At 38.2% G+C, this 20,118-nt stretch overlaps 1 protein-coding gene across 2 annotated transcripts in view; it reads right to left on the reverse strand.

Moving 5' to 3' along the window:
- The window catches only part of LOC132905142 (heparan sulfate glucosamine 3-O-sulfotransferase 5), a 149,667-nt gene that overhangs the window by 61,733 nt on the left and 67,816 nt on the right, over positions 1-20,118 (reverse strand). The window contains exons 1-2 of one of the 2 annotated variants that reach the window (XM_060956149.1): positions 15,551-15,843; positions 14,649-14,735 (exon numbers count right to left, since the gene is read on the reverse strand). The gene's annotated coding sequence lies outside the window, so the exon portion shown is untranslated. Of the gene's footprint in view, positions 1-14,648; positions 14,736-15,550; positions 15,844-20,118 lie in introns of those variants that run through there. The other variant, XM_060956148.1, reaches the window with a different exon arrangement.

Consider the following 20,118-nt stretch of genomic DNA (forward strand, 5'->3'; position numbering starts at 1 on the left):
CAACTGGAGGTTCCTACGAGAAACAATAGGAACTCGCTAAGATCGATAACGATCCTGACGTCGATTCGATTTCAATGTTCAACCAATTATCGGCTTATCGTCGTCCCGGTTTCGTAACTCTTTTATACCGTTACTCTTTGAAAAATTCTTCACCTACTATTTCTAACAGTTTGGGATAACTTTCGTCGCAGGCGTGTCGCGTCGACTATATTTGCAACGATCCAACTGGACATTCTTTGGTTATCGTTAGGCGGCGGATTAATTTTTATAAATTTTTGCGTCCATGAGAAACCGAAGAATGGAAAAATGTAGAAATTGCGTGAGGCACGAAAATATGTAAAATATCCATACTCGTTATAACATTCGCTAAATGAGAGAAATTCAGGCCTGGGTACTATTTCTTCTTGTCGTATTCGTAAAAATACAAATTTGCATTAACATCGGCAATCTAGTTATCGTGACACGCTTCAAGTATTACCTCGAATCGGTATAATAAATCAGAGCGTTCTTTTCGTAGATTTTAATAGAGTGCTAAACGAATTCAAATGTTCTTTCTTCGTTACGTATTGAGATTACCTTTTCTTATGCTCGTAATTCGCGATAGCGAAGTTTTAACATTCTGAAACTTTTCTCGTACTTGTTTTCTTCGTTCGTAGGCAAATCGGCGAGTATCAATGACGATTCGTGCCAAGTTAACGACGAATATTCCAGCGTGTACTTTTTGTTTGTTTTAAAATTACGAGAAATCCTAGAGACGTTCGTTTCAAAATGTCAGAGATATTTAGGGACCTGGTACGTGCTTCGTGTGCATTACACGTTAAGTATTTCTGAATTCGTAGTTGTTTCTAAACAGGTTGAAACTATGTTATGTTCAATATAGCGTATACGTGAAAACTTCGTTACACTATGATACATATAGCAATTGGTTACAACGACTTATTATATAACAATAAGAATATTCCAACGTATTTTGCTACAGCATGCGACGTACAAAAATATATTTTCTAATAATAAGTCGAGTTAACGACAAGAAACTTTCAAGCCATTAAGGCAAAGCTATTAAAGTACGTGCGCACGTATGAGACTTTAGCAAGATGAGAATAACCTTATTCCTCGGATACGAACTTTCATCTTGCTTACGCAACTTTTAATTTTTATACATGCTGCGATATACTGGATAAAGAACGATGCTTCGAGAAACAATTACGATCGCAGAATTATTAACAATTGTATAATCAAAAACTGTATCGGTGTTTATCCTACACCCTTCAGACGTTCGTACAAACACTTTCCTTATCATTTACGTCATTTATAGTGGTCGTAAAACGTAACTTGTACCGTTCTTTTTATCACAGCATTCACAAATTTCGTATCATTTAATGTATTATTCATAAAAATTTGATATTACGAAACTGAAACGCTAAAGCCTGATAAAGAAACGCTTCGTTGAAAGATAAGAGCTTGTGCGAATACCTTTCGTAGACACTGTATAATTATTATTATATTGTTGTTATTAGTACGTGAATCATTACGTGTTTCCTATTTTAATATCTACCATATGGGGAGTATACATATTAACCAATAAGTAAATAATTATATGCAAAATCTACAAGAAACGACCTTCAATTTTGCAACATGGCTGTTACAACGCACCATCGTCTTAACGTACATTGAAAGGCTTAATAATTTTATAGTTGCTATTTAAACGGAACAGTTCTTCGTGACGCGATTGTAACGAAATGTTAGCTCCGAGTTAAGAATTTATATTTAATAGTATAGTAGATTTACAATAGTATAGTAGACTTATAGTAGTTGAAGTTGATCGAAAGTTAGCGTGTCAGCCGATTATTTGCAACAATATTGGACGTCGAAGGCAAGAAAGTTAATTGTAACGGGATGAGCGGCAAGCTGGCGCAGAATTTCATTTCATCGTCTGGCAATTGCAAAAAGTACGAGGACTGAAACAGCTTAAAAAGTGAATTAATACCTTAATAATTGTGGGAAGTTTCAACGCGCAAGGATTTCGAACTTAAATTTTCCTGACCACTCCGACGCGCAGTACTTTAATCCAGTTAGGCGCTTGGGAACTTATTTAACCATTTTATAACTTTCCTGTCAATATTATTACGATCGTGACAAAAGAAGATTATTTAACGCGTAACGAGAGCGGTTGATGCGAGAAGGTTCTTCTAAAGAGAAAAATTGTTGAAAGAAGCAATTACGAAGACGATAGAGGGACACGAACACTAATAATTTAGCTGCTAGATTGGCACGCGCGATAATTACGAGTAGCTACGTCACGATGAATATTCTAGTTTCGTTTTCAGCTCGTTTCAACTCGATTCCCAAAATTTCGTTATTCTTATTGCATCGGGAACGTAAGGTGTAGGGCGTTATAGAATTACAAAAAAATTATTATATAGCCAATTTTGCTAAAAAAAAAAGATCATTCAACCCCTTCAGGGGTTAATAACCGCATTCGCCTTATTCGCTTCAATGTTACATGCCGTTCGCTGCGAGCCAGCTTACGCACGATGGAATTTCAAACGTAACGCGGATGTAACGATATTTCAGCGACGCTACCGGATTCATTTCTTGAATGAAAAGAAAGAACAAAGCCACCGTTTCGTTTTATCATTCGGGTGACGCTGTACTTCTCTCTTTCACTCATTCTCTCTCACTTACGCCTCTTCCCTTCTTTTTTTCTTTTTTTTTTTTTTTTTTCATAGGTTCATCCTTTATTCCAATCACAGGCAGCCGCACACGCGTCCCAGTTCTTTTCTCCGCTATTCAACGTTCCTTCGATTCGGGCGAAATGTTTCAGAAGCAATTTTCCTCTGATGCACGAAATCACGGTTCGTTTGAAGCACCGCGCAACGTGTAATCAAGCATAGCCCGATCGCGCCTAATTAATACTTGTTTCCAATGTTTCCAGCCCTCCTATGACGCAGCTTTCGGATTAAGGTTGAAATTTTGCCGGGCCCTTCGCCTTACTTTTTCCATTTTCCAACCCATCTTTACGCTTACTCCGTCCTAGTTCGGAATTTTTCGTTTAACTCAAACGCGCTTAAAACGATCCCTTTGACCGACTTGCGCGGTTGGTTCTCGTATTGGGTTGGCAACTAAGTGATTGCGGATTTTGCCATTAGGTGGTATTGACAAAATCCGCAATCACTTAGTTGCCAACCCAATAATTAAAGTGTGGATTTTTACGCATTTATGGGAAAGGTGTGGAAAAACACGGAATGTACACTATGGAAAATAATGTATGAAGTATGCAAATTACGTACTTTCCACGATATTCGATAAGTAAAATAAATATCTACCCAGGTTACATTTTTTGATTGTATTTTATGAAACTATGAATTTGCGTAAGTAGTCTAGGTACCTCGCTTTCGACCTTAAAAATATGCCAGGGTAAAAACTGTTTTATTAATCTTAAACTTTAATTCTCTTCGATATCCCTTTGGTAACAAAGAGGAGTATTACATCGGACGATACTAGGGAGAAAAAAGTTGAAGAATATATACGGAACCCATACATCGTCGTTTATGAATGGCAAATCAAAATTTAATAAAAAATACTGGCGATTGAACACAGCGTGAAAATCGTGAAATATTTATACAAAAGGATCGAGAGCGAAACAAATATTTCTGCATCTCTAACAACTTGTAATTGTTTTAATTTATCGCTCGTTGTATTTGTTACGCTAAAAGATAAATTAATCTATTTTCCCCTGTGTTTCCACGCAGTGAATATATCAAAATCACAGGGGGAAATCGCACTATAAATCACGTTTTACATTTTTCTACAGGCAAGCAATTTTTAAATTTGATAAGGAATCGACCAATCTTACGCCAGCGAGAGCGTGTTTTCTTCTATTTATGTCTTTACAATTCGCGAAAATACGCTTCAGACTTCTCAAGCGTGCGGTAATTCTCTAGCGTGCGGAACTAAAATAATTCATTCGCGATCCGCACCTTGCACGTAACTTGTCGCAATTAAAAGAGAAGGTGAGAAACGAGCGAGGGAAGCTGCAAACGTTCAAAGAATCGCGGTGATACGAAAAAAGCCGTGAGAATAGGAACCGATATAGCCAGGCGAGGCAACGACGAACAGCAAATAACGAACCGCTTCTTGCACACGAGTCAAAGTTGCGGGAAAAAACGTGCGACAAGAAAGAGATTCGCGAAAGTTGCGGGGAAAAACGCGTGACAAGAACGAGATTCGCGAAAGTTGCTGGCGTATTTCGGTTGGCCAGAATGGCGAGAAGAAGCGCTCGTAACGTGTATGGGCCGACGCGTGCGAGTAGAAAAATCTGAGAAATAAAGTTCCGAGGGAACGACCAGTTCGCTGGACGTGCAGCTACGCTTTTTGCACGGTACAGCGCACGAGAGGGATGAAACCGAGAAAAACTTACCTATCCCCGCGAAATAATACCGGCGAGAATATCTCTGTCTGGATGAACGAATTATGCTTAAGCAAAAAATTCATCGACCTCGTCTTGCCTCGTTTTAACAAGTAGATAGCTGCGTTTCAAAAAGCTGCTGCTTCTTCCCACTCGGAATATATGGAATATTTTGGTGAAAATTCGGTTGCACCTTTTGATATCCGCTTATTAGATTCTGTGCATTTCTATGAATTTATGGGAGATTTTAAGGCGCAAAAATTCACATCTATCGTAACGTTTAGCAGAGGAAATGAATGGCTGCTTACGCACTATCGCTCTATGCGGCTTTATAAACCTGCAATCTTTAAATCTTTATATATCTGCAGTCATTCAGCGATCATTAACAGGGGTGCGGTATTTCTGGATTCTAAATCGTAAAAATTACCAAAATTACTTTATGGGTGGATCTAAAGACATAGGAATAAAGCAGGCAAATAAAAGATAACTGAAACGAACTCCGTTGGAGAAGCCTCTTCAACATTTAAGAAGGAAGAATTGTCCTAAACCAAAGAATCAACAGCTTTGCATCGACGAGTCCTCGTAGGCGATACAACTTTCATAGAATTCTGATAGAATTTTCATGGAATTTACAAATTGATTATCACCTGTCGTCGTGTCTATCGTTACAAAATCAAACGTCAAAGTGGAGAAAGATAGAGATGGAATGAAAGTTAGAAGAGTTAGAAGGACGGGGATGGGACGTAAACGACTGTGTAGAAAGTATCGGGAGAAAGAAGCGTAGACGTAGAGGTCGAGTGATCGGAATAAAAAGATACGATCGTCGAAAAGCATCGATGCATACGAGTGCAGGGTCACCAGGGTCGATTGGTTGGCGTACCCGTGGCAAATGTCCTGCGGAATAATGTCGCTGAAGGCGTTCGCTTTATTCTCGATAGATAGTCGGATATGGAATCCGATCGCGATGCAAAAAGCTCAAAGTTCAAACAATACGACGAATTACAAACGCCATTGTGTCGAGAAGAAAGATCCAATAAGATCGTCAAACGAACGAATGATTCGAAAAAATATGATACCGCTGGGAAAAACAACGCTGTTAGTCGAACGGTAAATACAGCAATCAGAGAGAAAAATACACGGTTGATCGATAGAAAAGACGCCCCTTTTTAACGAGACAATGCTGCAAACTCGCGTATCGCTGAAATACCAGCAAACAGTCTCGAATAACGGTTAAAATCGTACTCACTCAACAAATACGACATAATTCCGCTATACGAGTACTATTGGACAGAGTTTGTTAGCGATAAACGTCGTTTAATCCTCCGTCGTGGCAACACAGAATACTATTTTAGAACGTGCATGCAGTCAATCACGAAAAGTTGACATACGCCTATTGAATTTTGTGCGCCTGACTTACCAAAGAAACTAAAAACCCGCTTGGGCGCAGTATTATCTGTATTTACGTATGAATAGGATTAAATATCGATGTATTTCTAAAAGGAATTTAGGAAAGCGAAGCATTTGAGCACAGAGAAATCTCGGGATAGAATTCACATCGGGAATTACAATACTTTTTATTTTTTCAACGTCAAGGAAATGTTACAGTCGAACCTCTATAACTCGAGAACCTCTGTAAGACTACAATTCTGTATATTCCCTTCCGCTAGAAAAATCTCCACAAGTCGAAATAAAACTTACTTCGACTGGAATTATTTGTCACGTGTCCAGAGGCATTATTTTACCTGTGTAACTCGAATTTAGAATAGCCAGACCTCTACGAGACGAACTTTTATCGCCACTGCCTCTGCAACTCGAATCGAAGTCATATCATCTATGCGGTTTGTCGCAAGATGTGAGAAATCGAACACTCGATATTTTTTCCTTTCTTCTAACTGTTAGAATCGTCTCTGATAACGTAAGACAATACAAACTGTGTATCTACTTTCTTGTCCTTCGACCACGTGCATATTCAAAGCTAATCGTTTCTCATAAAGCGAACGCATAATTGTCGTCATCTCCGCCTCTTTAACTTTCACACTTCTGCACTTGTGTACGCTATTTGCGCGTTTATGTACTTGGAACGAGTTCTAAAAGCAAGCTGAAAATACTAACAGTTTCTGGAAAGGTGAATATAATCGCGTACAAAGTCTCTGGGAAATTTCGATAAGTCGAGAGCTCCGTAACTCGAAGATTTTCGCTTCACTCTCGAGGTTCGACGGTATTTTTATGATTTCAGGTAGACATAACAGACGTATATAATTTTTGCCATGCTGTATTTTGTATCTTTCTAGTAGTTTCCTCCTAACAAAGATGAAAGCGAATAAATTATGCTACGTTTAAAAAATATACTGTCCTAATGTGTCAACAAAATTCGTACAGCCAACGTTCTAATTACGATGTTTTCTATTTGAAGGCTACGTGTACATCTTTGTGGTCGACCTGTGTAGCAAGTACAACGTTGCACAGATCGAATCTGCGATGGAAAGGACGATACTTTTCGTTCTCCTCTCTCGTCCACCTCAATTTTCGTAAGTACAACGCGTCGCGTATAAAGCTGCAAAAATGTTCCAAGGAGCTAAAATATACAAGGACGACGCGTTAAAAAAAAGAGGAAGAAAGGAAGAAACAAGGAACAAAGAAGAAATCAAAGTCGAACGAAGTTAACTTTTTATTTTCCGACACTTCCAAACTTTTCCCTCTTTGCTTTGCTTTCACGCGTTGCTTTCGTTGGGAAAGTTGTTTTTTTCTTTTTGCTCTTAAAAAATTGAACGTCGCATCGTGTCATCGTAGAACCGTAGTTTGCCTGTCGTATTTCTCCGCGAATATAATAGAAAGGCGGGCGTCATTAACGCGTTTCCCTTCGTCTTTTGCGTCGTGCAAATGTACAGAGTGGAATATATTCGAGATTTTTCAGGAAACTGCAGAGAGAAAGCTCGGAACCCGAGGTTTGGCGTAAACGGCAACAAATAAAGTTTGACAAGGAAAGGACGGGAGTTGAAGTTAAAGTCAGGCAAGCCGCTTACAGCTGAACGGTTTAAAAGACTGCGGCAAAAGGCTCTGCACTTTTATCGTGGGCGAAGGGGCAGATATAGCTGAACGCTTGGTAGGCGTTATAAATCGAGCTTGGGCGTGAAATTACCAGTCCCGTGAATGAGAAACAGTTTTCGCGATCAAGTTGCTGCTAATAGGTCAAATGGAATTTTAATTAAACCGTTGTCGCGTCACGCCGTTCTTACGACGGTGAATATTTTATACAACCAGTTTACACCGCATTTTTTCTTTCTTTCCGCTCGAAGAAACGTCGTTGGAGAAGGAACCGACGGGACGAAACTAAATATTTTAACAGTTTTAAGGCAGCCACGACACGAGAGAAATCCGTAACGACGCGCCAATCGATCCTCTGTATTGTATTATATCGCCATTTATTTGTATAACTTCTTCCCCTTAAACGCAAACATCAGCTTCCTTTTGCCAGAAATGCAGGAAACGAGTTGGAAGATTCTTCGAATTGAATTTTTGCGAAGAAAATTTCATGGTGGTTTAATTTGAGAAACGAACGCAACTTGGAACATTTCGCACGGGAATGAAACGGAATGCATTTCCTATCGAATGGGTCGGAAATTGTCGACAAATATCTAAAAGATAGCCAAGATGTAAGGCAGAGTCTCGGTGGACACTCCCTCTGTCCATAAAATCGTGTCGTAAAAGTCGATAACGATCGTTCGCAGCGACTTCACTGCAACCTGGCATTGCATGATTATAAAACTCGATAATTGCGCTTTGTAATTACCGTTACGATCATTCCATGAGTTGCTTCGTTTCGACGTCAGTTAATTTTCATTGAACAACGAAGAATCCCGCGGTACATCTGTATACAGAGTGTCCCGTTTTTACGCATGAACGCGTACGTATCGAAAGGGACACGCTGCTAGAGAAATGATGGAAAAAGCTAACGAAATATCAACGATGAAAGTATCGAGGTTGATGAGGACGCATCGTTTAATTTATCCTTCTCTTTTCGCTTTTCGATGACGAATGAAGATTCTATTTCGTCAACGACGAACGATAAACGTTACAACAACGATATAGACAATGCAAAGTTTCTACGATAGAGAACGACAAACGCAACGCGGAGCAAACGCGTTATCTTGCCTCATCGAAGCTTTTAATATGCAAACTGTGAACTGTAACATCATACTGCTTGATGCGCATGCATTACCGACTCATTCGCTATTGCTTTCCAATGAATAAATACCAGTCCGTCTATCCTCGTTTCTCTGTACATATATACGAACCGACTACGCAATTCCAACGCGTTCTCCTGTCTATTTTTGAAAGTTTATTATGCAATGTTTGCTTTCCATACGATCCACCGTACGATCTTCGACGAAAATTACGTCAGACGTAACGATTCGCGGATGCGGTTCCCTTTGCAACAACGAGGACGTGTTTTTTCGCAAAACACGCCGCAACTTCATTTGGCGATACTCTGTAATCTGTGAAATTTTTAATAGAAACATTTACATTACCTTACTGTAAGTCTCTGTTAGCTGGAGCCGATTATAACGTACACGTTGTAATATACGGACGAGGGAACAGAAGGTTGAAAATGTGCGAGTTTTACGTATAAAGATTACACTGAATAGCGGAAGTATTCGTACGACCTTTTCCCCCATTGTCAACTTCGAACGATTCCTATCGTTCCAGAATACGAATTTCAAAATTTTCAACGATAAAAATTCCTTCGATGATGAGATAAGTTTGCTTATTTCAAACATACAGGCGCGCACAAAAGAGAGTTCAAAGTTGCGAGAGATTTACTCGTATGTATGCACATATGTATTAGTAACATTTGTATTAGATACTTTTCACCGCGTTGTCGACCGCCTATTCCGGCCTATGTATTATTCGTTGCTTATTCATCGCTTTTGTCAAGTACAATCCCGTTTCGTAAATCCACGGGTATTTTGCTATTACTACAGTATTACTATACCACTTGCGTTTAACACTTTGACTGCCTCGTCGAAATCACATGTTTCGCCGAGGACGCCACAGTGTTTTAACATGGTGCACCGTTAGACGCAAAATTTGTTCTCATTTTTTTTTTATCGATGTTCTAATAAAAATGTTCAACTGTTCAGTGGGGCACTTTTTATTTCAAAGTATCTTCTATTCAAAATTCTCTAGCTGTCAATTTTCATTCAATTTTTACAATTGTAAAAAGTTGAAGCGCTTCGGTCACCAATGACCACCATAGCGTCACAGGAGAAACCGTGGCCGGCCACATATGACCGACGTGGCAGTCAAAGTATTAAACTTTCCGTCGTCCGCTGCTGCATTTGTATTGGGTCGGCGACTAAGTGATTGCGGATTGCCAATACATCGTCGCTAGTAAGAATTTGCAAATTGAGATCGTAAAGGAAAATATCAATCTTTCGAGTATGACAATCGAGGACGTAAAAGGGTCGAAGTAAAATCGAAGAGGACACGACCAATCGGAAATTCGTCATCGTGAAAATGCTAGCCAAGAGCGGATCTTCGAAAATCAATCTTATCTGGTTCTTTCGTTAAACCCGTCCCACTGAGGCTGAGTCGATAGACGATGACTCGTAGGTAGGAAGTTGGGAAAAAACGAAAGCAAGAAGATGTACGACGACGGTCATTATCAGCAGCCGAGTCGTTCCAATTCGAGGCTACTCCTTGCCAACGAATGTTTCGTGGAGAAGTTCGGGCTGGCTGACTGTCTAGCTACTCTCGTTTCTCCTGTCTTTCGGGAATTCATCGCGAATCGTAGGAAAGGAAAAAGCGAGAGAGCAAAGAGAGAGCAACCGTGGAGGACGAGAAAGAAAGGGTGTTCTTGAAACCAAGTTAATTCTTCTGCGAAGCGTGATTGGCCTGGATACGAGCCACCATCTAAATGTCACGTTTCTATCGGCTACAATTCCGCGACAAGAATTACCAAACATCGGCCACTGGCCATCGTCGAGAATAATGACCCAATTTCGAATATTTCGATCGTTTTCGACGAATAGGCCGTGCGAACCAACTGCACAAATGCGAAAACAATCCACTTTTATGGACCATAATATCTTTAGGATATAAGATCATCCCAAGTTTACGATACTGTCAGCGTATCGGCTATTTTCGAGAAGTTGGAATTTTTCTACCTTGCACGTTACAAAGTTTACAACTCGACAACTTAATTTGTTTTTTAAGCGCTCGACGGGTCCGCTCGATAAACTTCGACACCAGATGAGAAATCGACGATGGAGCACCCGACGATGGCTCTAACGGGACGTTACGCTACGACCAGGTACGCACGTGACGCATCACTTGCGAGATTTTCACGACGTTTCGACAGTCGCACAATTGGACAGACACAGAAAACACAGCCCCTAGACTAACATCTAGAACGTAAGCACCAGACACTCGGAGAACGAGACACGCTTCGAAATAAGCATTCGACAAAATGTTAGAACTCTTTAATCGACCGTCTACCTTGAGCGTTGATATCGTTCAAAGTTCGCAAACTCACCGAACAGTTACAAATTAATTGATCATCGACTGAAGGAGAGATCGCGACGTAATACGAATGTCTGTGTAGGATGGGATGGTTAAAGATGCAGAACACGCCGCGATAAACACGGAGCTATTCTACTTCGAGCCTAACTCCTCCATCGATTTGCCTCCGTCGTCGTATCCTTGCATCTAAGATCGGATCGTCGGAAACCAATCCAACTACTCTCAATAATATATTTAAAGTAACTGATTTGCAGTCTGCTCGTAGAATACTTTTCACTGTCGAGTGAATCTGTTTTTTTGATCGTTGTATATTAGGTCGTCCGAAAAGTTTCTTTCGTTTTATAAGGAAATAATGGACGCACAACGTTTTCCGTTTTATATTATTTTATCGAATTACGTACGATCCATTTTGTTCTATCAAACTAAAGATCGCAACGTTCGACAGATTAGGTTTCATGTTTGTATAAAGATGCGTTGTTGTAAAAAAAAACGTGTCTGTAAAAGAAAGACACTTTCCGGACAACCTAATACTTACAGTCGGACTCGATAAGCGCAAACCAATTCAACTAGTCGGCAAAAGTATCGTTTAAACGTAGGTAAGTGGACTACAATTTAAGCGATCAAGGAACACGTGATAAGTAAAACGGTCTGTGAAGTAACAGTTTAATTTCTAATGACAAAGGGAATGTTTAATAGAACCTTTCGTTTCTGGAAATTTCACGATCGCGTTGACATTTTTAAATTGCTTTCGTTATTCCGGAGCACGGAAGGCGTAATGGAGTTGTACCGCGGAAAAGAAAAAGGTGACAAATACGTATTTCAAAAATGATTCAAACTGTAATTATCCACTTCAACTTCTCTGTTTAACGTAGAAAGGATATTACGAACGTCAAAATAGTATAATTACTCGAGCAACTCGACGATTGAAGTTAAATAATATTTTTACTGAAAGAAGCAAGCGAAACTTTCGAGAGGAGATAAAAAGCACGATATTAATAATAGAAATGTAATACGCGTTGTTATGATGGCGATATGAACCAGGGAGAAACACGAAATTGTATGAGAATTCATTACGTTTAAGTACATACTTTGCCCTTTATTACTTTCACTTCTTCGTGTCGCTGTGTTTTGAAATGTAATCAGCTTACGCCAGTGAAATGTAATTACCATTGCGGTTCAGCATTGTAATTACAATTTTGATTATAATTTTAACATTTCCATTGAATGTATGTTATTGTGCCGATCTCATTTTCACGTAAACAGTTTTACCGATGTAACTGTTTTTAAGAGTATCCCACTTCCTTCGTTCTTCTGCTTTAAGAACGTTAATTGATAATTTTATCCGACCCATCTTGAATTACATAAACAAACTGCTATTACGTCGTATAATAATCCATTTCAGGAAACGTTTTAACAAATGGAGAAATTACATCTGCATAGTTAGACGAATATTTAAATACGCGGTTAATGTCGGATCAAACAGAGAGCGAAAATTGTTAAACTAGAGTGTCCGATATTTTTACATTTGAAAGGAAATTGAAAGAGGATAAAGCGCGAAAAAAGCGTTCTTAAGGGCACGTTTCTTTTTTTGTCATTTCTGTTCACCGAGCCGCTCATTACTTTGAAAATGATGGAACGATTCTTATAGTTCAAGGATGTAGATCCAATCAAGTAACTTTAATTAATTTAGAAGAAATATTTTTCAAGTTTGGCATTATCCAGATAGCTCGTGACAGTTTTATACCAACCGATCAAGGCCGTCTCTTCAACCTACTAAATTATAGAGAACATCTAAATCCTCATGGTTTATTTATCTGTCTAAAATGTACGCAAATATTTAATGAATCATTCTAGATACCAACGTGCGATTTATAATCGCTATTAAACGTTTCGTTCGTTATATCGTCTACCGATATTAAAATATTAAACTTACGATGAAATACACGCAATCAGGGACACTTTAACACTTTACTTTTATTCCTTACATACTCCTGCAGTACATAAATTATTTAATAAAGAATTGAAATTAACATTCGCATTTTTGTGACCGAGTCGTATTCAGCGAGATTTCATCGACACGTGTTTCCACTGCCAAATTTTCCACTGTCCAATTATTTTTGTCCCCGATGGTATATATAATCGATAAAATAATTCTCCACTAAATGTCCTTCGGACGTTTATCGACCTATAAAGAATACGCACGAGGATACCGTGCGATTTGTCAGTAAAAATATCCAGAAGTTGTTAAACAGGGTGGAAAAGATCACTGAATACCATCGCCAGATTTCAGAACTGATGTAATATTCAGTAGGTTGCGCGTTGAATGTACGATTCCCGTAATTTCTCCCGCGATTTCATACAATTACCGTCCGCAATGGAAGCGTTAGTCCACGAAAGTATCACGAAGAAGATTGCTACGTCACTAGGGGATTTGAATCGATTGTTTCGGCTTAGTACGTACTTCTACTGGACGAGCTCGCTAGAAAACCAACAGTTTCATGGACGTGATTTCTTTCTGCCACATAATCTAAGAAAAGAACGGCAACGTCTTTTCTTTTTCTCCGGCTGTAAGGATATTTCTCCATTTTAATATCACGGTGTAAGAAAGGGTACGGACCGCTGGGAAAATAAGTACGTGCTATCGGTACAAATACGAAAACCGCCGAACGTTTCCAAGGCAAGTTGCAATTTTTCAAAAGGAGAATTCTTTTTACGAGAAGAAAATATTAAGAAATTACGTCGATTTTTGTCCTACGGAGTCGATATTTATTTCCAATGCATATACACTCGTTGTATTTACTAAAATTAACGAACCGATCCATCTCTTTAACTCTATACGGATAACTAACCACTAAACTCTCTACAATTTATCACACGAATCAAACAAGGATGTACGAGAACTATGTTCGGAAAGTTTTAGTAGCTTGTTAACCATTCACTTTCACAGGCTACTTATGACTTAATGAACGGTATTTAACTACTGCAACGTGGTATTAGTACAGTAGTATTAGTAGTAGATATGAGGAGAAGTAAATACGACTTCCTCAACTTCTCACGGGGCAAACTTTAATTACGCTGTTTTATAATTTCGGTCGTTTACGGGCTTCAATTGATTTAATAGGAAATTCAATTTCGTTTAATAGAATTGTGTGACGCGGCCGTTCTATTATTCCAACAGCGTGTTTTCTACTAAAATTCTACATACGATACACAAACATTGTGGACTTTTATGCAATTTCATATTTTTATGGACTAAAAAATGCATCTATATATTCTTGCATCTTTAAATTTATCGCAAATGCAGAAAAATCCGCAATCTATCGATAAATATAGAGCGTTCATTTTTTTCTATTGAGCGAGACGTATTCAGAATGCTTCGGTAAAATTACAGGGAATTCCAGATAATATTGCGATAAAGCTACCATAATACGATTCAAACTCGATAAAAGTTGTAACGATCAAGTACATTCATCGAACAAAATTATTCTGCAAAACATTTTAAATATGTGTTGATGGAGTTGGTGATTAAGTTCCTACGATCCATCGAACGATTTCCGACGAACTATTAATCGAACTTCGATTTATACGTTATATCTTTTGTTTTGTTCCTTTTTTTTTTTTTTTACTTTTAATCGCTCGTCCAGTTCAATTTCTGCCTCGTATTATATCTGTAATCGGTGAAGAAAGAAATTGAACGATCGATAAATAATAAACTCACCCTCTCTCGGTGCACTGAATGCCTGCAGTCCTCGCATTAAGGCCGGCTAGTCAAGGTCCATGCAAGCTGATTTTTATACCCAGAAATCTGTAATCACGCACAGAAACAAACTGATTAGCCTTGCGCCGCAGTGAACTTTTCGTGATGAATATTTCACTTTTTCGTTAACATTTCAGTCACGACAAATGATAGCACAAACTATCCTTTGTCCATAAATTAGATTATACAGCGCGCCCTGCGAGAGCTCTACCATCTATACAAATATTTCTTTAATTTCTACCGATGTGACAAATATTGGATACATTCACTGCGCATTTATCGTGGCTATCAAACTATTTGGACTCTTTACGAATATTTCGAAATTTTATTGGCACTATAGTGACCGTGGGTAAATTATATCGGTACAATTTTTAACGATTTTGATATATTTTGTAGAGATCGCAAAAATAAAAACAAGCAACCATCCATAATATCGTTGAATTTCAGTATTTAGGTGGAGTATAGTTCAATATCTTTAACAGTTATTACATAAAACGAGTATTCGTACCATATATTAATTCTTTACTTAAATATAAGTTCGCAATAAATATTTTATAACTTTTACATATTGTCAGATTGTGATCAAATTTTGCCATAATAGCAGTCACATACATTTTATGTAATATGTACGATATACACGTAAAGGTTTACTATGGTAAGCGTACGAATACCTTCGTAAACAACTGTATATGCGTCTTGAATTGTTTTGACGATTATTTACCTAAAGATATTCGTATTCGTATTCCTCGATACTATCGTCGAATACGATTATCTCGATATGTAAGCCATTGTCTAGGAAAATAATGATACTTGAATGCGTAACAATAACGATGTTATAACAATACAGAAATAACCTTACTCACTTGAAAATTAACGATTTCTGTGAAAAAACTGCTTTGACAAACGTGTTGTGACGTTTACAGAAACGTTTATAGAACCAGCCACTTTTCATTGCACGATAATTCAAGACACTGTACGGTTTTTTAAGGAATTCCACCATGTTCCGATGCTCACTGTTATTATTAATATACTAGTAGAAAATGAAGTGAAAACACGATATATTTTGATGAATATTAATGATATTTCGACAGACACAACGCTTAGGTTATTCAATGTGGAAACGCGCCACGCGTTGTTATAAGGAAGAATGCAATATTTTACCGCACGAGGCGCTGCGAACCGACGCGCCCACGAATGGCGCGAAAATCAAAGTGTCATCTCCGCTACGTGCATTGTTATCTAAAGTGGTCCAAATTCCAAACGTTCGCTAATAAAGAAAGATGACTAGATGACATATTTGTAGTTCGTTGGAATTAATTTTCAGGTAAAGCGAAACGAAACGTCAGAACAAAGCGAAACGTATTGCGTAATAAAAATCCGATTGAATCACAAATATAATCTCGTTCAAAAGTCTCAGGACTCCATTTCTAGACCTCTGTTTTCTAAGTATTCTACTTTTAATGAAACTTCACCATTTGATGTAAACTGTAAACTTTAAATTGCACGCATGTTTTAAAAAATCGTTAATATATTAGTAAGTTACACTTTCTTTCTCATATAAATATCATTTCTTGATATTCCTAGTCTGTTTTTATTTGCTGTTAAATATTTTACGATCGCACGATTGAAGATTGGAACAGAAGATCGATACACGCGTGTCGATGGAACACACAAATAGACCTTCGATGCTATTCTGCTAAAACCAGGCATTCTCAAGCAAATTCGCCACTTTGTATTCAAAAACATAAAATAACTCCAATATTCTTCTTTTTATTGCAAATTCTCTTTGTATTTTGATATTCAACATATCACAAAGGTTTGCACTACGTACCTTTTAGATTTTGAATCAACTTGCATAAAAATGGGACAACACGCTCTGCTCACTGGTACAACCGACGAGAGTTTATGACGAGCGCGTTACAGTGAAAGCGGAAAAGAAACGCGATGAGAAAGAGAGCAACTCTAAAAGAAGAATCGTGCGAGATTTTTCTCTATCTGCATCGGGTATCGTCATAAACGTTCTTAATATTGCAACAGAAGAGAAAAGTCCAACGAGAAAGAGTGGTTCCGACGATGTTACGGGAACGTTTAACGTGGAAGAGATTAACCTCGTAAACCTCCGCAGACGGCGTTCCTTTTTATTAAACCAACAGACTTTTCGGCTACATGAATTGTCAAACGAACGTCTCATTGTATCTGTCTGTGAAACGTGAACTTGCTGGTCCACGAAAATCGACTTGGCTTTTACCGTCGTATTATTAAATTATACTTTACCGTCGAACATCGTAAAGGATCTTAGATTGTAAGCTTTCGCTTATAAGTAAAGTATTATTAGATGACGTATTTGTGATTCTTCGGGTTTCAATGTTCGTCGTGTTCTTAACATGTAACTCGAAGAAGAAACATTTTCCTATAAGGAAATGGACAGTTTCACGGTAAAAATATTCGCGAAGCGCAACGTATTATTAAAAACACGATCGAGACATAAAGAATCATAAATATGTCATTGTAAACCATCCAGCTTGACTTTATAATATGCTTTAGGGTAAAGCAAGTAATATCATAGTCTAAACAGTATGTATATATGTTTGATGTTACGCGTCGTGTTGCGAAAGAGCATATGTCAAATACCTGATATACACTGTATAATACCCGTATAACTCGACGCCAAGCCATCAGTAATTCGAAATATGCGACTCGGTGGTACACTCGAGGAATGCATACACGAATCGGTGATTACGCGCGCAGCCAAGCCAAGTACCTCGAGATATCACAAAGTAAGTAGCTCAAAGTACTCAAACTACAAATCCTGCACTCTTGGACGAACTCTATAAAGTTCAAGTAATACGTTCGAAGACTGCGAAACAGGAGTGATTGTTTAAAAAATTGTAACTTAACGGAACACAGAGAAATTGGAAAACAGATTAGAAGAAAGAAACGAAGATCAAAACGTAATACATCACGAAATGTAGTCATAGTTTGACTTGTTCGATCGTCCGGTCATCTCGTAATTAATTATAATATTTCGCATGATCGAGGTCCGGTGATTCTAAGGTAGTAAAGAGTTTGAACGAAGAGCGCAACAATTTTGAAACCGGTTGATGGCCGAATTTTGTCGCAAATCGATCGAAATTCCAGACGATTAACGAGAGACCACGTTACGAGTAAATTGAACAATGTCGATGCTATTTATCCGCCATCAGGGATTCCCGGTTTCATTAGGTCTGTATTGGCCGTGGGTAAAGTTATACGTTTAACCGCTCTATCTTTCCTGGCGAACGAATGAAACGACCTTAACGAGAAACTTGGATCACGCCATGTCTCGTTTTCTACTCGCGGCTTTCTATTAATTCCACAGGTTTATCTACTTTCTGTTATCCGATTAATTCGCAAGGCAATTACGTGTTTCTCCCCGCGCTATTTAAAAACCATCGATATATTGGATAAAATCTAATAAACTAAATTAATTGTATACCACGTTTGATACAGAGGATATTCGTGTAACGATCGCTACGATTTCTTAGACACTTCCGATTTTGTACTAAAAACAACAGGAAAAAATTGTTGTTTAAAATTGTATATTTGTTTTGTGTGTGCAAAGTGGAACGTAAATTTCAAGCGAGTATCAGAAAATTAAAGAATGCGATATACTGTGAATCTGCAAGTTCGCCTAAACCCGCAAGGGAGGAACTGTGTAAAACTGAATGAGTAAATAAAATACCAAATCGATAACAGAGTTATCTGAAAAAGAAGTAAGAAGAAAAATCTTTCTTTTTTATTAAAATTTCACCCATTAGACCACGTAATATCCGTTTCAAACATGTTTACGCGATATTCGATATTTTTACATTTGAGACAGTGTGAAAAACACTCATTCATCGGTGGATCTATCAAAAACCAAACAATTTTCGATAGGAAGTTTCTCGATAACTGATCGATGGTAGTAACGCGTAGAACACTTAAAGGTTTTTAATAAAAATGTAGAACGTTAGTGCTACGAAACAGCAACAAAATTTTTGCACATTTGACAATATCCTGCTGCCGAGTTATATTTTACTTCCACAATGTCTATGAAAGCGCCATCGAACTGGTAACCTACATCGCGCAATTTACAATTTCAACGCAAATAAACCGTAACCGAAAGCGATTACGTATTCGTATTTTACGTGTTAGTGAAACATCTATGTACTTATACCGCAGCAATCATTAGTAACACGAGAATACGATGCAGATTTTTAATTTCGGACGAGTTCTGGGACACGTAGCTTCGCTATGTGATTATTTAAAATTGCACGCTTCAGAAAAAGCACGAGGCTAACACGAATCATGCTTTATGAAAAATACGCATGTAATACTACATTTTATGCAAGCTATATTTTACAAGATTTTCAGCTGTTATTCAGCAACAGCTATGGCGGTACATCGCGCAGTAAGCTAATCCGTAAAATACGTTGCTCGTTACTTCGTAATGCATAAATTACAATTTCCACAGAAGCATTGATTACTGTTATTATCCAAAGTTTCAGATTGTATAATTTAAGTTGTAACTCAATTAGTAGACATGATTTTAATATCGTTCGACTTCAAAATGAGATAACAGCTAATCGCGTTAAATATCGAAGTACGATTATATTAGGTTGTTGCATAATAAACGTCGATTTTCGACGAGACCTTGTTTCCAGCTAATTTCCCGGCAGAATAGGAAGCGATGTTTGCAACGGTTTTCGAAACTGTAGAAAGCTCGGAGCCTTTTTTCGAAAGCAAAGTATCGTACGTCGCGCGTGTGTAAATAAAAATCGACGTCGTACGTCGACCTAAAAGGTTTCTGGAAAATGTACATTTATACGTTCTCTCTCTTCCATCGCAAAAAGTAAAAGGAAGAAAAAAAACCATATGTAAAAAAAAATAGCCCGCGCTCAAAAATAGAAGGAAAAATGTTTCATGCGCAAACGAAATTTTCATGAAACAGAAACTCGTATGTAGCCATCGTACGTATTTCCAAAGCGTGCGTGCCTTTTGATGATCATCTCGAATCAACGTCCAAAGATACTCAAAGGAGAACCGTCTTTCTTAAAATTTCACTTCGCACGCTAGTCGTCGTTAACTTTCTTTCGAAGCACTCCAAAGCGGCTAAGTATACGCGTAAATTACATTGCCTTGTAAAATTATGCGTAAACTCGGTTAGAAATATCTCCTAAGTTGTCATTACGTATGCGTTGTACGATAGAAGTCCATTTGTCCAAACTCGGCTTATTCAAACAAATTTTGATACAGTACCTGCTTTACCGAACATGCTGCTAAGCTCTCGCCATCCAGGCCCACACTGCGCTATGCACCAGTTATGCGAACTTGTTTCGTTGTACTCGATGCACAAGAACGTTCGCTCTATACATGCTAACTTCTATGAATATTTGCTCAGCTGCCGAAGACG

Source organism: Bombus pascuorum, chromosome 3 (genome assembly GCF_905332965.1).
Source record: "Bombus pascuorum chromosome 3, iyBomPasc1.1, whole genome shotgun sequence".
In the NCBI taxonomy this organism is placed as follows: Eukaryota; Metazoa; Arthropoda; class Insecta; order Hymenoptera; family Apidae; genus Bombus; species Bombus pascuorum.